The 24,031-nt window shown below is 37.8% G+C and overlaps 1 long non-coding RNA gene across 1 annotated transcript in view; it reads left to right on the top strand.

The window, feature by feature from the left end:
* The first annotated feature begins 6,703 nt into the window (after positions 1–6,703).
* LOC115490930 (uncharacterized) overlaps positions 6,704–24,031 on the top strand; it is a 114,363-nt gene continuing 97,035 nt past the window's right edge. Inside the window, exon 1 of the long non-coding RNA XR_012052630.1 lies at positions 6,704–7,061. This is a non-coding gene — a long non-coding RNA (uncharacterized lncRNA). The remainder of the gene's footprint in view (positions 7,062–24,031) is intronic.

The following is a 24,031-nucleotide window of genomic DNA, read 5'->3' as shown; positions in this document are numbered from 1 at the left end:
CTAGCTGAAAAGGGCCAGGCTCCTTTTGGCAAATCCATTAAATCGAAATCTATTTTAGGAAAGAAGCTTTTAGGTTTTTGGTTTTTTTTTCTGAGAGGTGCTTTTTTGGAGAGAGAAGGGATAGTATAGTACTATCCCTTAGAGACTACTACAGAGAGAAGGAATAGTATAATACTAATGTTACATGTTACTATACAATGTTCAAGAACTTTTTGGTACTCTTGGTACAGTGAAGGCTTTTTACTATTTTAATCTGTTTGTTCAAGGATGGGGCTACTGTTAAGACCCAGGCATTTCTCCTTTCAGACTTACCCTTGAAACACCTCTAAGTTTTTGTTTAAAATGGAAAAAAACACTTTACTTACACATTTTGCCATTCTACATTTTTGCTGTTTTGTTTGATTTGTTTTGTCTTGTTTTTTAAAACTAGCATCTTTTGAGCAGTCTTATGATGTTTATGGTAATATAGTGGATACATGACTTTTACACAGTTAACTTTCTACTCCGTTCATTAAAATTATTTCATTACCATCCATGGCAAATACTGTCCTCCTTTTAAAAAATTCTGCTTTTGCACCTACAATCCCAGAATCATCAGGAATGTGGTCTGAAGCACACAGCCAGCAACTGAAACTTGTTAGTTCTGCTATTGTATGTTAAAAAGTCCTCAGCTCTTTATCATTACTAAATGTTTTCAATTTCTGCTTTTAAACATTTTTTTTTCCTATGAAGAAAGAAGATAAGAAAGTATCTGTCTTCTTGGGGCCAAGCCTTCCCATTTAGCAGTGTGCAGTTTTTTTTGACTATTAGTGTCTACAAAAACTAGTTCTGACCTGAGAAGGCCCAGGTCCTACAGGGCTCCAGGGAGACCCCAGAGTGTCAGCACTCAGGTGTCTGATGGTTCTTGGAGATTCCTCATACTTCCCAGCCTGTGGATTATGGAGGAACCTCAGCTGATTCTGATATTTAGCTAGGATGAATCTAGATCTGAGTTTGTGGTTTTCAATGCACTAGATAGAATCAGAATCTTAAATAAAAATACGGAAAACTTTTCAGAACTCAAAATGTCCCTCAGACATTTTCAGAGGTTCCAGGCCTTGGTCAGAAGCATTTTAGACCCTGGCAAGCAGCTGAAAACAGCTGTAACTTGGAGTTTGAGCCATGGAATGAGTTACCAACTTTGAAGGTGGAACAAGCGGTCACAGAGGGTTAGATGGTATAGTAAAAGTAGTTACAAATGAGAGGGGAAAATTTTTTTAGTATTGTACAGGTGGGGTTTACTTTGTACAGGGGGGTCAGAAGTTCTAAGATGGAGGAAAGAGGGCCTGATCCTGTTCTTCCTCCTCCTTCTTCCTTACCTCCATGTTCTTGGTGATGCTGGCACTCATGGATTGGTTTAGAGTAGAAAAGCACATTGTAACATAGGTAGTAGGTATTGGGGAACATCTGTAAACATATAATATGTAATATATCATATAAAAGATAGCAGCAGCCCTGGGCAGGGAGAGAGAAGACACCAGAGAGGGTGTCAGGAGTGTGTGTGTCTCTGCCTGGGCCGCTGACCAAAGCAGCTGCAGCGGGCGAGGACAATCTTTTAGATAACCAGCAATAAACTTCGGCCTTGAGACCGAACAACAAGAGGCTGCGGAGTTTTTCTTTGGAAGCACGGGTTGGAGGAGAGACTTTACCACCACACGAGACCCCCGAATCAATCCCGGGGTTCTCACAAAAACTAGTGAAGATAATCTAACATGCAGTACTTGAAAAAATCTGGGTATTTTAATTTATATTTTGTGCTTACCTACAAACCAAGGCTGATGGCCACCACCTGCAGATAATTTATGGGTGGTACTGTAAGAGACACATGAAGACACCATTCCCTCTGTTTTTAGAGTTGGTGGTCTTAGGCTCATGTACGAACAAGCTTCATGGACTTGTTGGTGAGCAAGTCCATGAAGCTGGACTCCTCCATGAGTGGTCCCAAGGAAGATGGACACATTCTCTTTTGCTCTGATCTCTTGATCCTAAGGCGTAGTGGGTGTAACCTGCTATGTGTCCACATAGTCAGTGTATTTTGCTTTCTCTCCCAAGCTAGCCATCAAGTTAGGAAGTATAGGTAAACCAGAAGGTGAGCAGAGGAGGATTCACAAATCTACAGGAGGATATATAGTATAACTCAAAAAGATACCTCTCTAGAAAGAAAATCTGCAGTCTAAAGAATGGGGGTTTCTCTGTTTTGTTTTGCCATTTGAGGAATTTTAACTCTCCTGGCCTCCAAATGCCAGTATTTTTCATTGCCCTTTAGTCTCTTTCCTAATAGTTTCAGAAACTTACAGAATTCTTAAATGTAAAAGTTTGATGCTGAAGTCTGTTTCACAAATATAGTTTTCCTCCTCTGTGATTGTAGTGACTTTTAAAATTTTGTAAATGCTTGTTCTGAAGCCTTGTTGTGGTTATCTGGAGTCTGTAGCGGGCTGAATATGCATAAATAAATCTCACTTGGCTATACCTTATTCTTTTTAGTAACAAATTTCTCAATTTCCCTCTCATTTATATTTAGTCTTAATATCTTGTAGTCCTTCTTAAATAAATGGTTCCATTTAAAGGGCAGAACACAACATAAAATATAGCAGTCCATTACAGCCTTACCACTTTGCTGCAGATTTATCTACTAAGCAGTTTAGTTTCTATTATAACTACACTCAGGAGCTTCACATGCCCAGTTTCTCCTCACTTTCTGAGAACATAAGGTACAAAATGATAACTCACTTGCCTGCTGTCTACCTCCTTCCAGGCTCTACCTCTAGGTGTACCCTTAATGTCTCAGGGAATCTTGGTGGTCAATTGTGTTTATTAATGTATGCATAACAATCATATTTGTTTCTTTCAAAACACTGTGTATTGAATTCTCATTGCAGCAGTTAAACAAGTATTTGTTCAAGGCTGGTTATGGATCAGCTGGGCCTCAGTGCCTGCCCTGTCCAGGGTGAAGCAGTACTGGGAGCAGTTTTGCTGAGTTGGCTGTTGGAAAACCTCTGAAGCAGGTCCTTTATCAGATGATGATGATACTTTGGTGTGATAGGTTGCCCAGCCCGCCCTTACTTCTGCTTCTCCTGACTGCAGGGCACTGTGCTGCTCTCTGCCTGCAGCTTTGAGAGGGAATGCAGGAGAGAGCCCTCTCCTCCTGCCCTTGGTTCTGCTCTCCTTCTGTCTCTTGTCCTCAGGAGAAAGGACTTCTGATGTTTGGCAGTGCGATGTCAGCATCGTTCACCACCTGTCTGTCCCTTGTGAAGACCCTTCTCCATGTGACCCTGACTTTGTTTTCTTCCCAGCCCTCTCCTTGGAAACTCTGTTGTAGACCACAGGAGAGCAGCAGTGCACAGCCACCTGATTCCCTAACTGGTGCTCACTTAACTTGTATGTAAGTGAAAGATCTCATTTTCAGGCAGTGCTGAACAGCCAGAGCTCCTGGGACAGTCTGCACGAATGCTGGCCTTAAACCTCAGGAAAAGTCAAATGCATAATGATTCTTTAATTCTCAGGCTGGAGGTAGTTTTTATTATCTGTAGTAAACACTGGCATACAATCAGAGCTGAAAGCATATTTATCTTAACGGAAATGAAAAATATATTCCTCTCTCTGTTGATTAAATATCTTGCATGCTACAAACCTTTCCATGGCAGCTATGCACTATTATTGTCATTACAGTTCAGGTGCTCTGGGAAAGTTAAAATAAAATCAGGAGGTGTCTGCAAATCAAGCAGTTCTATAAGCAACTGCTTGTATATCAACTCAGCTGCTTCTGACATTCAGTCAAACATCTGACAGCTGCAGTATGTAGCAAGGCTTAGTCCCTGTTTGAAACAGAATAAACTTCTGGTATGAATGGTTACAGGCCAGTGTTCTGAAATTTAAAAGATAGTACTTTCAGGTCCAGTTGTAGATGACAGGAAAGTTAACTGATAGAGCCATAAGTCAACAACAACAAAAAATTAACCTTGAGTATACTTCTGGGCAAGAAAATCCTATTTGTCTTTCTTAGCTGTGTACCTAGAGCACCTCATGCACAGAATTTTCCTCTCCATCAAGAAAGATAATTGGTAGGAATTTGGTGGTGGGTGTGTGTGGAGCTAAGAAGGTAGTGGCTTGGCATTTATGTACAGAACAAAAAAAGTGTTTTGAAACCTGCTAATTTCAGTGTGGGCTGTGGTGGCAGAACTGACTGCTCTGAAGCTCTGCTGCCGCAGTGAGGCTGCGTCAGCCTGAGGACAATGAGGACATGCAACACCAGGGGACGTTTTCCTGCACCCCAAGAATAACAACAGTCCAGGGAATGGTAATCTTGTATCTTATGGTGCAAAATCCTTGTGGACACGACACCTTCTGCATGTGTATATAGGCAGGCTGCTGCCGAGTTTTGACATGGAGCCTGGGATTTTTTCTGTGTGTCAAACACACTGCCAGTTCTCATCCAGACTGTAACTGAGCCTTACATCCTTGGGGCTGGAGATTGCATTGCTGGCTGGAGAGGTGCAGGCTTGGTTGTGAACAGCTGTGGGGGAATAGCAGTAAGTCAGCAGTAACACTGTCACTCTCTGGGAGCCCAGGAGACTCCTCTATCCCATAGATAAATCACCTCTCGACTCGCCACAGATTAATGAACCCCCAGACTGTGAGATCTATCACTATATGCTGTAGCCTATCCATAATGAATGAAAGGTGTAGATTAAAGTAGTGACTGGAGGTGTTATTTGTAAATAAGAAACATTGTCCTGTTCTGAGACTAGATTAAAAAAAGTGTTATTCACCCAACACTGCATTAAAGATTGTCTCACATAGAAAAATTGCTTGTGCTGATCTCACTCATACAGTACTTGCTGATCTGATGGTGGATAATGTCATATATACTCAATATAGGCAGTATGGATGCTTACAAGAAGCTGTGATCTCAAATACAACAGCACCTCCATACTCAGCAAATTTGTTCCCCTCTTTCTGTTCATAAACATGCCTGCAAGCATTACAAATATTTTTTACTAGTTTTTCAGTCCTGCTAGCACTTCAGAAACAATATAACTAAGTGGTGTCAGCTGAATTCTATTCACCTGAGAGCACTGTTGTTAAAATTGTGCACTGCTTTCCATTACAGGGACAAACAAGACAGGGTTGCTGCAGTGCTGTAATGGGTCACAAAGCACAGGGCAAATTCCCTCCAGCTAAACCTGCATGTGCATCAAGAACATGCTGTGCTCTAACTTTTCACACTTTCCCTGTCCTGGCTTTGGCCCATGCCAGCTGTGCCTCTCCAAACAATGCATGGGCACAGCTTGTAGCTGTGCCTATAGGGGAGATGCCTTCTGTTTATGGCTGAGCTGTTTTGTGGATCAGCAAAGGTGAAGCTGCATGGTTGTGTGCAGCTGGGAAGCCTTGTGTTTTCCCCAGAGATGGGGATTACTTGACCTCTCCCCAACTCAGAAATATTCCTGTGATAACTCACTCTTTGCCCTGGCTGCTGCTGCTGCTCTGAGAGATCAGATTCAGGGTCATGTAAGTTTTGTTTGGGAGATGAGATTTAGGGTCACCTGTGATTTTTCCTCTGGCAGAACAATGCCGGTATCAATTTTTAACCAAATAGGTTCATATTTCATACAAACCCATTATTAGAAAAATGCAGGGGAAGCTTATCAATACCCATGTAGCTTAGCAGAACTTCTATAAATTTTCTTATGTGAAACTTTCCTAAAGATGCTCTGTTAGAGCCCCTACCTTAGAGCCTGCACTCAATTTTAAATATCTTAATTTTCTTTTGGAAAAGATCATAGGATCATAGGGTAATCAGCCCTGCACATGTCAAGAACACTTCTATTTTTTGGTGCAAATATATTTCTGGCCAATTAATAGACAGTTGATTTTGTCTGTACTATTTATTATCCTTTAATCTGGGTAATTTTCCACCCTCTTAAATACTGCTTTTAATGTTTTTATAGAAGCTTATCATATTCCTCTTCTAGGATAAGCAGATAAAAATAATTTAACTTGCATCATAAGACATATTAAAGGTTCTCAAAAATTCTCCATTCTCATAATCATTGTGGTTAGTGCTTCTTTGAGTCTGTTCCCATTTGGATTACCTTTCTTAAATGTAAGTGAAGGGATATTTTACCTTTATAGAGGATTTTCTCTTTTCCTTACATCACTGTGAAATGAAATGCTTCTTTTTCTCTCAACTACTGTTGTGCTCTTCTTTTTTCCTCTTTTTTAATATTATTTTGACTTCTGCTTCTGTGTCCCTAATGATATATCCTATTCTGCTCTCTCCTTTTAATGTCAGGCATAAGCAATGCATCTTACTTTTTACAGCAGTATTTTCCCAAAATAAGAAATAAAAATATATCAAAGAGCTTATTTGTGTCATACATGCAGTGACAGAATTAGGACAAAATGGAACAATTTCAGGCTTTTTTCACATTTTCAAAGTAACCTGAAGCATTTTGTTTTGGCATAGACCATCTAATGAGTATCGTCATGGTAACTTTGAAGAGACTACATTGTGTGTTGTTCAGTTTTACTGGTATCACTTCAATGCAGTGATAATAAAAATAGTGAGAAGTCTACCCCCATTGCAAAGCTTGAATCACTTTGAATGATTCATGATGGAATCTGGAAATAGATTCTTAGCTTGCTGATCTGCACACTCTTCCACTGAGAAGAGCAATGGGTTAGATGTGGGTGCTGTCCTCAGCTGCTTGAGGATCTAGATGGTCTCCCATTTTTGACCGAGTGATTATTAACAAACCATTGTGTAACTTTGCAGAAGGTCTAGTGTAATAACAGGATTTTGTGTTCTGTCATCGAAGTAAGTAGCCTGGTGGCAACATACTCCTCATCTAATGTCAGAAACAGGCAGAGCTCAGGATCATTCCTAATTTCTGACTGAGCTCAGTTTACAGGCAAATTGGCCTAAGTGGGAGGTGGCATGGCAAGAAATGTGGTCAGAAATAATAAAAGCAGCAGATGGAGTGTGGAAAGAGGCAGCAGTGTGAGTCCATGTATTTTGACAGGTAGGAATTTATGTTTTTAAAGGTATTGGCCTACTAACTTTGATAAAAGTCTTGGAGAGATTACCTACAGAGTGAGAAAGTATAAAGGTTATTGGCTTGCATCAGATGAGATATGCTTACATGTCATACCCAAATTTTTGCAAAAAAAATGCAAAGATGAATTTAAAGCTCCACAGATTTTTCTGATCAGTGATTTTGTATGATGGGCAATTATAAGGAGGTGTGAAGGACACTGGCTACATCCTTCAAATCCAGGTGCACATGATGTCATAAACTCCCAGAAATCTGATAGAAATGGATTACTTGCACAGATTTGCAGGGTTGTGTCTGCATACAAGTTAAAGTTTCATATCAGATTTGCTCAAATATGGACAATGCTGTCATCAGGCATGGTATCTTCAGTACAGAACTGTTTTGCAGGCTTCTTCTATGTTTCATGATATGAGAGGTTTTTTTGATAGTTCAAGAGCTAATAGTAAAGCAGTGTTAATTTGTTTTCATCTTCTTGAGAATAAGACTACACTTGCTATAATCAAAAAATATTTTAAATGCTTTGAGTACAAATTCATTGCTGTAACTGTCTTGTTTTATCCCTGGCAGGTGTAAGAATCTTTATTTGTCTACTTCAGGCTCAGATGATGTCAGCTGGGTGTTGTTGTCTATATGAATGACAATAACAGATTGGGTTTTATGGGTGTGTTTGTCTGACAGGCTAGGTAAAATTAAAAGGAAAAATGGGGCTTAGTAATTGATGGTAATAAAGAAGAGTTAGAGTCTAGTTCAGCATGATACTGAAGTAGGTGCTTAATTTCAAGCATGTAAGAAGCTCTGTAAAACTTGATTGCATGAATAAGTGTTTGAAAGATCAGTGCCTGAAAGGCCTTTAATGTTCAGGGCATAGTGTGGAAGAGCACAAGCTTCTGATAACCTGTCCTATTTGATCTGAAAATTGATCAATGAATGCTTTACATTCATGCCCACAAGTTGTGAAAAGATAGCTGAAAGTGGCCTTAAAAAATAAAAATGTCTGAAATGATGGGGAGAAGGGAATGTCAGTCTTTACCAGATGTGCTTAATTTGAACCTCATAACTCACTGAAAGAGGGGGAAAAGAACAAATACATCTGTTATCAAAAACAATTTGATTGTCTCCTTATGGAGTTTAATTGCCTTCTTGGAACATGATGAAATGGGTTTTCATCATTTAACTGCATGCAGATCCTATGAAGTGAAGAACTGGGACACTGAATTTTAGCTCATTCGGTGATTCTTTATAACTTTGACAGACTTACCAAGACACCTAAAATAACATACTGTAGTTTAGATAGTATTAACAACTAGTCAAGAGATGAATTCTTGGAGAACCTGTCAGTAGATTTCTGAGAGTAATTGTAAATATTCTAGACATATAGATGGAATAGAAAACATTCTGATCCCAGAACTAGTAAGATGTAATCTCTGCGAAAGTTAGGTTGGAAAGCAAAGAATAGGTAAGAAAATGGAAACTGAGGTGAGGAAAAAGTGACATAGCTTCTATGAAAACTATTTGAAAAAATGTTGGGAACAAGTCACAGTATGTCAGAGGTTTCTCCATAATGTGTCTTGTAACAAAGAGTGAGTGTTACAGGATGACACCTCTGAGACCTCTTCCGTGTAAATTAATCATTGGATCAATATCTTAGTACAATATTCTACTTTCTCTTTCATAGGCTGAGATGTAATTCAATTAATTTTATCCACTGATGCACAGAAATTATGAAGAAATCAGTGTTTCCCGTCTGACATTAATGCTATGCAGTGCTCTGTTACATCAAGTATATTAACTAATGGGAGACTTATTAAAAGAAAACATCACAACGACTCTTTCTATGGTCACATTACATAGTTCAGATAAGTTACTCTACTCTCTTACATATGTTACTTTAATGCATCTGAAGTGGTATTCCTGCTCCTTGTTAACTGAATATACAGACCCCGTTGCTTTTGAACATCTGATTATTTTATCAATCTCAAATATAAGTTTTCCTGAAGAACTAGAGCAGCAAAGTCTCAGCAGCTATAATATTTTTATTTTCATTTTTTTCTTCTGCTTTTGCTTAAGAAATTCCATAGGGGAACTGAGACATCTCATTTTCTATCTTATCTGAATCAAAATATATTTTTGTATGTGATATGGTTTGAACAAAATAAGAAATGGGACAACAGAAAAAGCTGTTTCATTCATCCTGTGGGTTTCAATCATCTAGTTGGACTTTTTCTTTTAATGGGACAAGGACAGGCTGCTCATCTAGGTAGTGATCAAATCCCATAATGACAATTGGGAAATATCTTGCTGACCACTAGAACCTGAAATTTCCCTCAATTTTGAATTGAGGATGATATATTTGAAAAGAACAGATTGACAAGCAAATATCAGGTGTCTTGTTAAAAGGTCAGTGGCTATAGGATAAATCATTATGAAATACAACTATACATTAGCCTTGGGAAATCAAAATGGGAAATCAAAGTCAGGCAATGACTGCATGAATACACCTGGAAGGTGGTATAAATGTCTGCACAGAGTATGTTTAATCTGGTCTTGACCCCTGGGTTTGGCCTGGAGAGGATGATTATGCTTTCTTTTGCCTCTCTGTGTAAGGCATGGGGCTTACCATCTCTTACATGTATTCCTGACTGTGAAGTCCTCCTCCCTTGCTCAGGTATTAGTGATGCAGTGGCCCTCAGCCCTTTCAGGAACCCTGGTAAGGGATTCTGTAGCTGAGTCTTAGGGATTCAGTACAATGCAGGAAGAGCTAAGGGTTAAACAGCCTAACTGGCATACAACTACAGCCATAATGAATAACAGTGGCTAGCTGAATGTAGCTGGAGAGAAATAAAGTATATACTATGTACTGTATCATTAATTAGTATTCCAGACAGAGGCTGCAAACAGATTTGATAAAATGCGAGCACTACATAATTAATAGGTACACGTATCACACTGAAGAATTGATTCATTGCTAGAAAAAGGGACATTACATCAATCTCTTGTATACCCTAGAATGTGCTTATCAGAATTTTCCAGGTTTAAATGAGGAAAAAAGGATGCTACAAATATATTCCTGTCTCACTACCTCTGAAGTGAAGGACAAGTGAAGGAAATGAATGAGAAGCCAGAACAAGATTTTATAGTTTTCATACAAAGTACACATGCATTGTGGAATGTTGGGTTATGTAGGAGTGTATGTGCACATATGCACACATGTAAACACATAGGCAGGGTTTCTGTGGATTTGCAGAGCAAAGCACAGAGCTTTTGGCTTCCCTATGAGAGCCTGCTGGCTCCATGCCATAGGTGCAGTGCTTTATTCTTGCATGTTGCATTGTCACTTTGCCATTTAGAGTGGGGCTTCTTTCATGCCTCTGCTGCACACAAAATGATACTCTTTTTTGATGGGTTGTTTGACAGGGTTTGCCTGACCTACTATTCAGCTTCTTATTCATATATTTGAGGATGGAAGTACTTATTGGTTACACACAGCAGTATAAATATTAAATTATCATTTATCATTTCATGGTAATATAATTGCTAGAGGATTAAAAAGTAGCAGGATACTTATTGTACTAAGAAGAAATCCCCTCCACCAAATATTCGCTTGCATGATGGATTTCTTAATCCTAGTTACCACTGCATTTATTAATCGACTTTATGTTGGCACCTACACGCCCTAGAAACATCTGCCCTGCCATAATTAGGTTAAAACCTAAGATGAAGCTAAAGCATTGTCTGATTTTTGGTTTAGACTGTTGAAGAGCACTGAGTACTCAAGACACAATATCTAACACAAAGTAAATCAGGATTAAGATATATAATTTTCCTGCAGATAGTTTTAAGAAGAATTAAAAAAACATACTATTGTGCATTTTGTTATGGGTGAGGGTATAAACTTCTACTGCTAAGTTCATACTCATTCATGACTTCTGAATTTGACTATTGGCATCTTTCTGGGGTATGATTCTGCTGTCCTTCAACTTAGTGTCAAGACTCCTGTCCATTTTAATGGGAGAAAATTGAATCTAAGCACTGCTTTTTCCTACTATCATGAATTCTAAGCTGTAAAAAAGTTTCTTCAACTCTACTTAACCACAGTAATAATCCTTCTTACTTTGAACATGTATACTAATTGTGCTGCTTCTATTACTGATTTTAAATTCTGATTGCTGAGAATTGGATAAGTATTAATGAATTTACTCTAATAAATCCTTACTGTTAAAAACAAATTATGAATAATCTGCTGAGCAATTTTGGATAGTGACTGAGAATGATTTTTCCATTAACATGTCACTATCCTGCAATGTTACTGGGTGATTTGTTGCACACTGAGGTAAATATATGGGATCAGGTCAAGTGGTGTGACAGGTAAAAGAAGATATTAGTTAAAATAATATTTATAAATATTTTAATTTATACATATTGTAGATATAGAAAATGCTATTGATGGAAATTAAATTTAATTGGAAATTGCTTTCAGTCTGTTTTCCTTCAGTTCTCTCAGCCTGATCCAGTGGCTTATAGCAGTTTTGTACAATGGCTTTGTAGATCTTGCAAAGAAAGGAGAGATTTGTTTTGGGGGAGATGGTAGTCTGGATGTTCTTACCCTTCTTTTTTAAAGGAACAAAAAATCACCAGAAATTCCTAGGGCAAGACAGCTTGCAGAACAGAGATAGCATGTACTTAAAGGTAAGAGCAGATTCAGAGAATTATTAAAGCTAGCATCACAGATCAAACTCATGAAAATGGGGTATTAATGTTCAATCATGGTCTTACTGCAGAAACAATGAAGGCCCCACCAAAGAACTGTAGCAGTTAAGAGATTAAATTGTATATTAGGCTTTCTAAAGTTGGGATTTATACCAATTCAGGGTTGATTCATGCACTGCACTTTGTTATATTCTGTGCAGCCTAGTTTGAATTTTTAGGAATAGGAATTATATCACTTTTTACCAGCAACTTAGAGTCATTAAAGGCTCAGCAAGTCTCTAGTAACAACAGGAATAATCTCTATATTCTGAGAAGTATTACTGAGCTTGCTCAAAATACCCAAACCTTGTCTTGAATAGATGTTGTGTTGATATGGCTGTTGCATGTAAGCCCTGATGTCATGTTAGGCACTGAATAATTCTTAGACTTCAACAAGCTTAATAGTTTTTTTTGAAACACAGTGTTAAGTTTTAGGCTTGTAGCAGAACCTTGGATTAATTTTTAACTAGTTTATATTCTGCTCTGTCTGTAGAAAGTGGATAGATAGCTACTGTCTTGGAACAGATTCTTATATTTGGACTAAGGTTGCTGAAAGATGAATTTACTTACATGTCACTTGCAGCCACCACAGAGCAAGGAGTGACTGATGTCATCAAAATAACCACCAGACGTTACAAGCTTCCCGGGATCCTTGTCCTTGGTTTCTTTATAATGTCTCATAGTCAGAGAGGAGTCATTGTTATGGATTAATAATATCCAACAAAGAACTTGTTTTTTTATTGAAAGCATCTATACCCCCACTTTATCTTCCTCAAACATTACTGTTGGCCATGGCAAGATGATAATGTCAGCAATTTCAGGTTCAGTGAACATGTGAAAGGGTGCTGTGCAACAGATAACGCTAGTGATATGGGGAACCATGAGTCCTTTTCTCTTGTGCATGGGTGCAGCTAGGTGACATTTACATCAAAGCAGGCACTGCACTCCTGTTGCATGGTTGGGTAGATTAAGATAAGTCCAAATCATTCCCAAATTAGGTGAAATAGTTCAATGGAAAAAGATGTCCAAGAACCATAAAATATACATGGCTTCTGTTTGGCATCAATTGGATGTTTTGACCTTTTCTTTGATATATGGCAAGATGAAATGTAGCTAAACTTAATTGCAAAGCATAAACAAACTTGTGTGTTTTTGGAATTGACTAAAGAAACAATAGCTGTCCATACATGTTATGAATTATTTCAGCCTGTGTATCTTATAAATTGAATAAAACACAATTAATTTTTATAAAACTTAGAAACATTTCAAATATTTGCAAGTGCACAAGCTTACCTTATTCATAATTTCTAATTGTAATTAAAAGAATACTTAAATTTTGCAGCTGGCAAAGTAAAAGCCACAGTACTTTGTAGAAAGCTCCTGGTGAATTGGTCATAAACAGACAGATAAGATGCAGTTTGCTTGCTTTCAGAGAATTTAATGAGTAATAATGACATGTCTTCAACAGTATTAGTATTAAATCTCTGCCTTGAATGGGCCAATAATTTACACTAAGCTTTGTGGTCAGAAACAAATTGTTTTCACTTTTCTCCATCCTCCTGTGCTCTCACTTCAGTAAATTAGATATTATCAGGACCAGTAAGAGCCACTCACCTGAAATTCAATCTTATAAACGTATTTGTTGCTCTTCTCCTGGAGGGAACACAATTGGAGGAAGGCCTTCAGCTGCAGCTGAAGCAAGGCTGAAATGGAAACATCATAAGTTTCATTACTGATGAAAAAAATCCTCAAAACTGTTTTCAAACAGTGCCTCCCAACAGAGGTTGAAGGTACTAATTCCATCACAGCCAAATCTGCAATTCAGATGTACAAATAAAGCATGTAGGTTAATCTCTGAAGGTACCCAAGTTTTAAGGTATTTTAAACCCTTAAAACTTGATACTTTTTTATTTGATGTAAGTTACTATCATGTAAAAGGTGTTAATTAAAATTAAGCATGCTATCTTTCATTTCCCTTTGAAAAATAATCCTGGTGTTAAAATAATCACTTCTGTTGATTTTTTTTTTATCAAAATAAATGTGTATATCAGTGGATATAGACAAGGCTTCCTCACAGAAGCTGATGAAATATGGGCTGAATGAGCAGACAGGAGGCAGGTTGAAAACTGCTGGGCCCAGAGGGTGGTGTACTGTGGTACAACATCCAGCTGGAGGCTGGTGATTAGCAATTCCTGGTCAGCATCTTCACTGATGGATGATGGGACAGAACATACTTTTTGCACCATGTATACTGATGGCGCAGGGAGGACTGACTTACATCCCAGAGGGTTGTGCTGTGATCCAGAGCAATTTTGTCTGGCTGGAGAATTGGGCTAATGGGAACATCATCAAATTCAGCCAGGAGAAGTGCAACATCCTGCACTGGGTAAGATACAGGCATCAGTAGATGGGGCTGACCAGTAGGAAAGCAACTTAATCCCAAGAGGCCCCTTCTGACCTCAGCCCTTCTCTAATTCTATGTTTCTGTAATGGCACTTCTTTCAACTCATGATTTGGGGAAAAAAAAATAGAGGAACCTGAGAAAATTAATGATACATTTTTTATTCCTCCTTTAAAAAAATTGAATCCATGTCCATTTTTGCAAATTTGTCTTAGGAGTTTCTAATATCCTGATTCACAAAATATAATAAAAGACAATAATGATGTTCATGCCTTCTTGAATTATTTGTTGGTGTGAGAAAAATTTGGTTTTTGCTAGCTACTTGTGTATATATTACTTACCCTCAATAAATACAGACGTCAAATGAATTCCAAAAGGGGCAAACCCCTGTTTTCTTGTGTTCTTCTAGGGTGACGACCTGCAGGAGTAACACATATGCAAACTTGGATAATTAGGTAGAAATATGTTCTATCAGAGTAATTTTTATTTATTGCTGGTTTTGGTCCTGAATAAGGGTGTAACATTTGTTACCAATATTGTATTTCTACAAGCAGGGAAAAACTGACAAAAGCAATGAAGACAATGCAGAACTTAATGCTTTTCACTACTTGGATTGATTCCCTGTTTTATCACCAATTTAGTGGATAAATATACTTAGTAGAGTAAATTAACCCAAAATTTCATAGTAGGAAAAAGATTCAGGTTAAAACAGATGGAAGAAAAGAGAAGGCACATAGAGATGAACAGTGCATGGTGGTTGCAGACAAACTCCAAAGCAATGGAGACAGTGAGTTTTATGTTCTTTAGTACAGGTAGACATGAGAGCACAACAGTCATGACAGCAGAATGAGGCTCCAGGGTGGTTTTCAAAGTGTTTGGGGCAACAAGAGATGATACTTTTCTTTTCAGAGTTCAGGTTCCAAGGTTTTGAGTCTTTGAACTCGGTGAGCAGTGTTTTGAGTTGCACTGTTAGATAAGGGAGGTTGTATGTAGACCTCAAAGCAGTGTGATGATCTGTGCCTGTAGGAATTTGTACTAGTCTAAATTTGGAGAAATGCACTCTAAAGGAGCTGTAATTTTTGAAGTGAGCTGAAGTTGAAACCTTCTACAGTACAGTTTGGAGGTAATGTATAACAGTTGAAATCCAAAAACCCTACACTGGAAAAAATAAGGAAGCTTTCTGCGAACTTGGAGGTTATGAATGTTGACAATGGTTACCACTGCTGTTTTTGAATCTACTTTTGCTGTGGATTTGACTGAAACTTGACTCAGGGAATTACTTTAGTTGCACAAGTGAAGGTATTCTGGTTTAACTCATTGGAGTTAATTCCAATTTTGTACATCTAGGCTTTTGGATGATCAATTAAACTGAAAGAGATGACTTAAAGAAAGGTGTGTGTAGCTAAGTATTCTCAAATTTTGATAACTGTATAGACTTAAACATCTCAGTGTCCTTTTTGTCTTTTCTTTGACACTAAATGGGGAGGTGATGAAATGAAACCCAGTGAAATATTTCTCTGCACAGGTCCTTGGACAAATTAATTATGCCAAGTCTTCATATTTGTATTGCCAAAAAACACATCTGTTCCTTACACACACATCTGCAATAAACAAAATTTGTGTAATTGCATTTTTTTGAGGAGACCCCAGAGAAAGTAATTCTTTTTAAGACTGAAGTAATGTGTTTCATTCTCTGAAATAAGAAGCATGTAGACTACTGAACTGCAGCCATTGTTTTCATTCATTGTGTCAAATGCAAGTTACAAGAAGAACAATATCTTCCCTTGCTTTCTTTGTTTCCTCCCTACCAAATAAAAGTGTATTTTATTTTCTGAGAACTGAAATGTGTAAATGAATATAATTTACAAACAAAAGAATATTAAAAATAGTAAAGACAGTTATGAAAAAGAAAACCTCCATAAATACAGTCTTCATGTCTTGATGGCTTTTCTAGACCTCCTCTTCATAAGACATAGAATACTTTTACTGAATATTTGGACTAAATTTAGAAAATTATAATGTAGTCTTCTCCTTGAGGCTGGATTATTCAGTGTGTCTGTCCAGCTCTTTATTAGTTCATCATTGCTCCATACTCTGTATCACAGAGTGCCTGGTTTTGGTGAGGATTTTTTTGTTTTGTTACTGTTGTTAGCTCATGTGTACTAGTGGCACCAATAAATAATCCAAAGTAGTAGATTGTTAGTCTGCCTCATAGGACTTTTATATTTTGGTTGAGCCAACATCATGTCTATCACCCTTCTCTTTTTTTTTTCTTTAAATTTTGCTGCAGACTGATACCTTATCACTGGGGTTAATTACCTCTTGCCCTAGTTAAGATGCTTCCATTTTGTTACAGTTCATTTTCCCTTTTAATTTTATAAATACTCTGATATTACATTCTTTAGCCTGAATATCTCTTAGAGATATGCGTCTGCATGTCAACATTTAACCTCAGTCTTGTTTTCTCAGTTGTTTTAATTTAAAATGTTTTGTATTTTATACATGAGCAATTAAGCATGTAAGACAAATAAGTTGTCTCTTATAGCATTTTGTATTAATTCACAGGTTCTACTTGTCCCAGTTACATAGTTCATTAATCTGGAAAGGTTACTTCTTTTGGAAAGAATTTTTGCTTCATCAATGTCACTGGTAAAGAATATATTTGACTGCATAATTTCTATCACTTTACTCATTACTTTGTTAAAGTCAAATTGAAAATGAAATGATTCTGTAGCAAGCACTCTTCCCTTGTGTATGAGACATTTCAGTGCATGGTGAGGATAAGGAGAAAACAACTGTTCTGTGTCAGGATGATTTAATGATGGATATTAAGATGACATTGCACAAAATGGCAGAACAAAGATTCATTGCTAAGAATTACTATCAAGCAAAGTACTACACCTAACATAGAAAAGAAGGATTTGAGTGAATACAAACTGGTTTTGATGAAACAGCACAATGCTAAGCCATTCACAAGAGGTGTTGTTCTGGGATATGCTAATGTGAGTTTTGTATTGAGGGCATGGCAGCTAATCATTCTGTTAAGTTGGCAGGCAGTAGCAAGGTTTCAGCTGGAGTTTGATTACCATACTGGGTATTTCATGCTAAAGCAGATGCTAAAATATTAGAGAGCAGGTTAAGAGAGTAATAAAACTAACCAGAAGTTTAAAGTATAAAATTTAGGATGAAAGGCTGAACATCTGAGTTGTTTTGTTCTAGAAGAGAAATAATGGAGATTAAAAGTGGTCGCAAAAGGAAACTAGGGAGTGACCATTGTGTGCAAGAATTTAACTTCCTAACTTTTCTCTAAGGGAGAGTTGAGACTGGGGGCAATTTCTAGTTATGAGGATTCCTCAGGAGGAAGCTACCAAGGCATGGGGTGGAATTCCAATTAATGAAAATTTCTGAGAAAAATCAGACTGACATCTCTTAAGAATGGTCTAAATATATTTTTTTCTCACCTTGGAGTGAAGGATTAGAACTGATGACCTAAGATTTTATGCCTGAGGAATCTAAGCTGCTACTGATTGTTTTACCTCTGTTTCTATAACTTGCTAAAAATTCAAGAAGTGATGAGACAGATTATCTTGCTATATGTTGGAGTATACAGGTCAGGTATTGAAGATTAAATCAGTTATCTTTGGTTTCCAGATATTATGGAGAAAGAAACAGGTGCACAACAGGATTCATTTGATCTGCCCTAGAGCCTTTACAGTGGACTGTTCTCTGATCTGCCTCTTTCCTCTGGCTCTGAAGAGACCCCCAGCTGATTAGAATGTATTTAGCTTGGTTGTCTTCTTTGTCAAAATGACCCGATTAGTAGATGAGGGAACACTTGTATATGTAGTCTATCTAGACTTCAGTAAAGTGTTTAGCACTGTCTCCCACACCATCCTTGTAGAAAAACTGTCTGCTCACAGGTTGGATGGGTAGATTCTCTGAAAAAACTGGCTGGATAGCCAGGCCCAGAGAATTGTGGCAAATGGAGTTAAACCCAGCTGGCAGCTGGTTGCTATGGTGTTCCCCAGGGTTTAGTTTTAGGGATGGGGCTGGTCCTGTCTACCGCCTCTATTGGTGATCAGGATGTGTGGATTTGAGTGCAGCCTTGTAAATCTGGAGACAACACCAAGCTGGGCAGAGGGAACTGGACAGGCTCCATCAGTGGGCTGAGAACAAATGCAAGAGGTTCAACAAAGTGCCAGTTTCTCCCACTCATGCTGCAGCAAATGGATGCAGCACTATAGGCCTGGGGAGGAGTGACTTGGAAGTTGTTTGGCATAAAGGGACTTGGGGGTGCTGGTTTGCAGCCAGCTGAACGTGAGCCAGTGTATGCCCAGGTGGCCAAAAAGGCCAATGGTATCTTGGCCTGTAGCAAGAATAGTGGGGCCAGCAGTACCAGGGCAGTGATCATCCCCTTGTAGTCAGCATTGCTGAGGCTGCACCTCAAGTACTGTATTCAGTTCTGGGCCTCTTATTTTAAAAAGAACATTGAGATACAATGAAGTTTGAGTAAGGTCTAGAGTGTGTTTTATGAGGAGTGGCTGAGGGAGCTGGGTTTGTTTATTCTTGAGAAGAGGAGGCTCAGAGAGGAGCTCCTTGCTCTCTACAACTATCTGAAAGGAAATTGTTGTGAGGTAATGGTTGGTCTCTCCTGCCATGCCTGCAGTAACAGGACTGGAGGACGTGGTCTTACGATGAGATGGGAAATTCAGTTTAAATATTAGAAAAATGTTTTCACTGCTAAACTGTTGTACTAACTGGGCTTTTTATGTGAATAAATAAAGCTATACAGCAGCAATTTAAATTTTCTAAGGATAAAAAAATTGTTCTTAAATTGGGAGTGATAGAAATTCTATCATATTGTGTAAATAAAAATGCTAATAGTTAAGTAATTGTCGGGAGTATTTTCTAACAGAAACTATTCCAAGGTTAATGCTGCTCTAACACACATTATTTGAATTAATGAACTAATGCCCTGAGATAGAGCTGGGGCATATGTGCACACTTGTTTCTGCTGCCGTGAAAGTGAACACAGTGAATATTAAAGTGCAGTTAAGGAGATAATAATTTCTAGTAGCTAATATTTCTGCCTATAGAGTAATCAGTAAATGTAGATACATGCATTAATATCTTAATTTTTTAGTCTTACCTCTCATCAGCTACACAATTTTGTCTTACAATATTACTTTATGTAAAATATCTATTAAAACCAGCTGGTGCAACTGCTTCATGTGTGATATATACGCCTGAAGACACATATTTTGTGTGATCAGGAGACTGTAAAAATGTAAAAGGTTTCTCTTTCATAGAATTTACTTAGTCTTGTTTTAAGGTTTGTATGCTTATACAGGAGTGTAGCAATCCAGCTACATTGTAGGCACGTTTTTTTACATATTCTGTGTGAATGTCCCCAAAATAATAGATTTTTTTAAAAGCCAATAAAAGAATTCCAAGGGACTCAGCTGGTGCTCAAAGGCCTTTTACTCCTGCAGTCAGCTTTTGCTGCCATGTGTCCTGCTGGGTATTTGGAGTGACCTGGTGGGTCTTGCTGTCTTGGTGACTGACAGAAGCAGCATGTCTGCTTCAGTCCACTGGCACCATTCCGTGTAGGCTGCAAAGCAGAATTTCAATTCAGTGATAAGCAGGAGTGGACTACTTGGTGGGCCTATTCTGACATACTCCTGAGTAGCTCAAGAATCCTTCTGAAGTTACGTTTTGAAGCAAAAACAACATTATAAAGGAATATATAAATATCAAAGTTCAAAGTCATGTGTGCAAATTCTTTAGAGAATTCTTTCCTAATAACATACTAATTAGATACAGATAATTATTCCTTGTGCTCTGCTACTGTATATTGAATAGTTCAGTAATGCTTGACTAACTTTTGCCCAAAGTTTTCTGTCAGATGTAGTTTCTCTTAATTTATTTAGAAAATATATGTATAACTCAGTTGCAAACATCTTCATTATCTTAAGAGTTCCAAAGTGGTAGGCTGTCCTCAGTGCCCAGAACTGAGAAAGAACTTCTGGTAGTGAGAAGCTGAGATGACAAGCAATATGAATTTCTTGGTCAAGTCAGCATAATTTTTGTCAAAATTTTCTCTACAGTAGTCTCTTGAGGCTGTGTTTTTGAAACAAATGTTAAAGCTGTTTTCCACAACTGTTTCAACTTTGCATTTTCTTTTGCTAGAAGCTGGAGCCACTGGTCCTGTGCAGTGTCTTTTGAGCTCTTATTTATAAATATGTTCATTGTGTACAAAGATTTGGGTTTTTGAAATGACATTGAGGCAGTAGCATATTACTACATCTAAGAATTTAGATGTATATTACTGTATATTAGATATTACTTGTCTGGTTTATCAGTATCAGTTTATCAGCGTTCTTTTAGTTTTCAGTATACATTCATTTTTTGAATGTGGTTGTGCCTGTGAAGTTCTCCAGGTTGGATTTTTTTTTTTGTTTTTGAGTATGCTACAGTTTATTGCTGATTTTATATTAATATAGAAGATGATGAATGTGTTCCTCAGTGATTACAAATCTCCAGTTTTCCTGTGGTGATTTAAGATTTCACAACTACCTCTGTTGGTTTAGCAGGCTAGGGCATGCATAAAACATACTCATTTTTCAAACTCACTACACCTTTTAATTTAACACTAGTGATAATAACTTAAATTGATACTCTGGCTTCTAAATATACAGCCAGTTAACTGTACTGGTTAAAGAATAGATACTTCTGATGAATGTGCCACAAAGGCTTTCTTATAAGTCCTTAAAAACATAATATTGTGCTTGTTTTAAAAAATTATCCTTAGAAATAGTTCACTATTGACAATCACATATCTTTGTTATAAGTATCAACTGGGTAATGTAGTACAAACTGCAAGATTTTAAAAGCTATGGATCAGTAAGAAGCAAAGATGAACTAAACTTTAGAAGTTGGTGCAGGTGCTTTGTGGTAACATGAAATGTGCTGTCCAGCAATTCATAAACATTGGACTAACTGGGATATTTTATTGGTTTTAGGTCATTAGCCTAATGTGTTTGTTTCAGTGGGTGGTTACAATAAAAACTCCATATTTTTTATTTCAACTGAAGAACTGTGACTGCAGGACAATCATAATATGCAGTCATATTCTGCAAGCTCATCAACATCTCCTTAGAAGGATTCTGTTCTGTACATATTAAGAAACTAGTTCTTTACATCTAGATTTTTTTTTCCATGCCATTCCTCCTTTTTTGCTAGACTTGTGTGCCTGAAGAACTTTTTTCTTCCTTCAGAAGCATCTCTTCCTTGCTCACCCCTGAACCATTTGCAGACCTGTTATGGACTAGCTCTTTTGTTTCCTTTCCTTGCCTTCATCATGCTGCCCAAACCTGTCCTCACATCTTCTCCCATCCCAGAATCTGGCCACTTCCTCTGGCACTTTTCTATCATGAGGTGGTGCAACTAGAGATCCTGCATGGAGGAAGCAAAGCATTAAGCAGGACTTTTGGATGGATGACCAAAAAGTGTTTGTGCCCCTTCATACAGTGGACCTGTAGCAGCCAAGTGTTAGTGGGTGTTGGGTTTTACAGTCAGAAGGTTCTTTCCTTTTGTTCATGTGGATAGGGAGCACAAGATGCCAGGCTTCAGGAAGCAAGTGCTGAGCTGTGACAATTTATTTGGATTATGATATGCTTTCTGCCTGCATCTGAAGGACACAGGGAAAGGATTTGGTAAGCTGGTAGGTTACAAATGGAATGAATAGTTCAGGTAATATTGTACATGTAGGCCATAAACCATAGGTAGTCTACCTCAATCTTAAAACACTGTAGCAGAAAAAATTAAATTAACCAAAATGTCACAAAAAACCCCAAAGTCTTTTAATATTAAATAACCTTCAGAATTTCCTCTGTTCAGGAAATATCTACGCATTCCTTGAACAGATTCAGGATGAAGTGTATATCATTTATTATACAATTTCTGGTGGATTTTGTTTCTCTGTGATGGAGACCCTAGTTCTTGATAATCTCTTGAGATGGAATCAGTAGCCTGGGAATTGACAGGAAAACCTTTGCTGACAGGATTTTGTTCTCTTGATCTAAAATGAAATTCTTGATGACAGCTAACAGCAAAGATTCCTGTGGTTTTCTTTGTGTGTTTTAGTACATGGAGGAGCAAATCAGATCACTTCTTTCCCCCTCTCCAACAGGTGACGTTTAGAAACATCATAGCAGATTTCACAAGAGGGAATGCAAAAGCACACAGTTCTCCTTGTTTCAGAAGGGACGAGGCAAAATTTTCTTTCCTCTTTTAGCAGCAGTAGTGGTGAAGTGCATCTCCCAAGACATTTGATGTACCTGCTTTAGGGGAACTTCTCCTGTTACATAAATAATCTCTTCCATAGATGAAGCAGAGATATTTCTTCCTCAAAATATATCCTGTTTTAACAGGAAAGTCTCTGACTTCTCGGAGTTTGGTTCTCTTACACTACCACAGGAGAGTTCTGCTTCCTTTTTAAAAAAAAGCTCCTATTTAGTGACACTTTCTCAGAGACTGGACCCTATGTTGGCCTGTTACACCTTCAGTCTGCTTCAATCTGTTGATTGTTCCTTGTCTTATAATTAGACTATAGTCTATTATGGATAGCCCCATCATTTTCATGGTTTGTATAGTGCCTTCTGTGATGGAGCTCTGGTATGTGATTAGATCGACTAGATCCCACAATAGCAATATTAATAGTAACATGCTTTTAATCCCACTGTCTGTAGTTCTGTTTAATAAAATGTGGCACTGTTAAATATCCTGATAACTCCCAGAGCAGTTGTAGAGTGGTGGTGATGGCTTTGACACTCTTAATTGCTGTTTATGAAAGCTTGTGGCTTTCTGATGCCTGCAGCCAGGGCAACATCAAATGTGACGTAACATGGCAGCTAATTAAATGCCATACTTCAGCGTGGACTCATTACCTCTTAACTCAGGTCTTGAATAATACTTGCTAAATAGTAATTGAACAGATACAAAGAGAAACACAATGTCATTTTCATATTGCTACTGTTCTTGCATTGAATATTTGCTGGGAACAATTTTAGGATCTCTGAAAGGCCGCCAGATGTCAGTATGACCTTCAGCAATTTACTGTGGTATAATTAACTCTCTTTTTATCAAACAGAATCAGGAGTTTTTAATCTATTTTTAAAAGAAAAGTTCTATTTTTTGTGACTGAAAGAAATAAAGTCAATTATTAAATACCTTCTCAAAGTTGCAATGAGTCTTTCAGTTATTACAAAGAAAGGGCAAAAATAAATGCTGTAGAAATTCTGTGCATTTTATGGTGGACTTTTGCAGAAAAATCAGACTGGCTAGTAGAATGGTAAGAAGCATAAGCATTTTTGCTGACACAAAACAAAGTTGAATGCAATTTTCTGAACAGAGAGTGGTTCATGTTTCTTCATCCTCCCAACTTAGTTATGCTAAGTATGCTTAGTTACCACAGTAGTGCTGGGGTAGGGGAAGGTGACCTCCTCTTTTTAGCTCCTACTAAAGCCACTGCTGGGCAGAACCAAATCAAAATATGGCAGGACTCAAAAAAGGCTTGATTTTATTAAACTATATTTTTTTTTCCTTAATAGTTTTCCTATTATTGTTTGCCAAGCCAGGTGTCTGCTTCTATGACTTCACCTGGGTTATTCAGCCTTGGAGACCTTACTAGGTCTGTGATGGAGTGTTTATCTGATCATTATCTATTGGGAGATGTGAGAACTGGGCATGTATCCCTTCCACCTTTGTCCATGCTACTTCTCAAGTCAAG

The sequence above is a fragment of the Taeniopygia guttata genome, chromosome 1A (assembly GCF_048771995.1).
Source record: "Taeniopygia guttata chromosome 1A, bTaeGut7.mat, whole genome shotgun sequence".
In the NCBI taxonomy this organism is placed as follows: Eukaryota; Metazoa; Chordata; class Aves; order Passeriformes; family Estrildidae; genus Taeniopygia; species Taeniopygia guttata.
The sequence above is the reverse complement of the archived record's forward strand: the minus strand, read 5'-3'. Positions and strand labels throughout refer to the sequence as shown.